The sequence below is a fragment of the Arachis ipaensis genome, chromosome B4 (genome assembly GCF_059453495.1).
Source record: "Arachis ipaensis isolate K30076 ecotype BB chromosome B4, ASM5945349v1, whole genome shotgun sequence".
In the NCBI taxonomy this organism is placed as follows: domain Eukaryota; kingdom Viridiplantae; phylum Streptophyta; class Magnoliopsida; order Fabales; family Fabaceae; genus Arachis; species Arachis ipaensis.
Window position 1 is genome coordinate 51,340,913 of NC_142439.1, and position 1,917 is coordinate 51,342,829.

Genomic DNA, 1,917 nt, shown 5'->3' on the forward strand with positions numbered 1-1,917 from the left:
AAAGAAGTAATGACCGAACCCAACAACAATGCAAGGAAGATGCTTGGTGACTTTATTGCGCCAAATTCTAACTTACATGGAAGAAGCATCTCAATCCCTGCCATTGGAGCAAACAATTTTGAGCTAAAGCCTCAATTAGTTTCTCTGATGCAACAGGATTGCAAGTTTCATGGACTTCCATCAGAAGATCCTTTTCAGTTCTTAACTGAATTCTTGCAGATCTGTGATACTGTTAATACCAATGGGGTTGATCCCGAGGTCTACAGGCTTATGCTTTTTTCGTTTGCTGTAAGAGACATAGCTAGAATATGGTTGGACTCTCAACCTAAAGATAGCCTGAACTCTTGGGATAAGCTGGTCACAACTTTCTTAGCCAAGTTCTTTCCTCCTCAAAAGCTTAGCAAGCTTAAAGTGGATGTTCAAACCTTCAGACAGAAAGAAGGAGAATCCCTCTATAAAGCTTGGGAGAGATACAAGGAACTGACCAAAAAGTGTCCTTCTGACATGCTTTCAGAATGGACCATCCTAGATATATTCTACGATGGTCTGTCTGAGTTATCAAAGATGTCACTGGAACATTCTGCAGGTGGATCCATCCACCTAAAGAAAACGCCTGCAGAAGCTCAAGAACTCATTGACATGGTTGCAAATAACCAGTTCATGTACACTTCTGAAAGGAATCCTGTGAATAAGGGGACGCCTATGAGGAAGGGAGTTCTTGAAATTGATACTCTGAATGCCATATTGGCTCAGAATAAAATATCAACTCAGCAAGTCAATATGATCTCTCAGAGTCTGAATGGATTGAAGGAATCATCCAACAGTACTAAAGAGGCATCTTCTGAAGAAGAAGCTTACGATCCTGAGAACCTTGCAATAGCAAACGTGAATTACATGGGTGAACCTTATGGAAACACCTGTAACCCCTCATGGAGAAATCATCCAAATTTCTCATGGAAGGATCAACAAAAGCCCCAACAAGGCTTTAATAATGGTGGAAGAAACAGGTTTAACAATAGTAAACCTTTTCCATCATCCACTCAGCAACAGACAGAAAATTCTGAGCAAAATCCATCTAGCTTAGCAAATTTAGTCTCTGATCTATCTAAACCCACTGTGAGTTTCATGAATGAAACAAGGTCTTCCATTAGAAATTTGGAAGCACAAGTGGGCCAGCTGAGTAAAGGAATCACTGAAACTCCTCCTAGTACTCTCCCAAGCAATACAGAAGAGAATCTAAAAAGAGAGTGCAAGGCCATAACTTTACTTGATGTGGCCGAACCTACAAGGGAGGAGGGGGATGTGAATCCCAATGAGGAAGACCTCATGGGACGTCCTCTGAACACTAGAGGGTTCCCCAATGAGGACCTGAAGGAATCTGAGGCTCATACAGAGACCATAGAGGTTCCATTCAACCTGCTTCTGCCCTTCATGAGCTCTGATGAGTATTCTTCCTCTAAAGAGGATGAAGACATTACTGAAGAGCAAGTTGCTAAATACCTTGGTGCAATCATGAAGCTGAATGCCAAATTATTTGGTAATGTGACTTGGGAAGATGAACCTCCCTTGCTCACCAATGAACTGAATGCATTGGATAGGCAGAAATTACCTCAAACGAAATAGGATCCTGGTAAATTCTTAATACCCTGTACCATAGGTACCATAACCTTTGAGAAGGCTCTATGTGACCTGGGGTTAGGCATTAACCTTATGCCACTCTCTGTAATAGAGAAACTTGGGATCTTTGAGGTGCAAGCTGCCAAAATCTCATTAGAAATGGCAGACAACTCAAGAAAACAGGCTTATGGACTAGTAGAGGACGTGCTAGTAAAGGTTGAAGGCCTTTACATCCCTGCTAATTTCATAATCCTAGACACTGGGAAGGATTAGGATGAATCCATCATCCTTGGAAGACCC

At 41.8% G+C, this 1,917-nt stretch overlaps 1 non-coding gene across 1 annotated transcript; it reads right to left on the reverse strand.

Annotated features, from left to right (window-relative positions):
* Positions 1-402: 402 nt before the first annotated feature.
* On the reverse strand, positions 403-510 carry LOC148567540 (small nucleolar RNA R71). The gene has a single exon (XR_015882296.1). It is a non-coding gene; the product is annotated as a small nucleolar RNA R71 (small nucleolar RNA).
* Between the last annotated feature and the right edge of the window lie 1,407 nt (positions 511-1,917).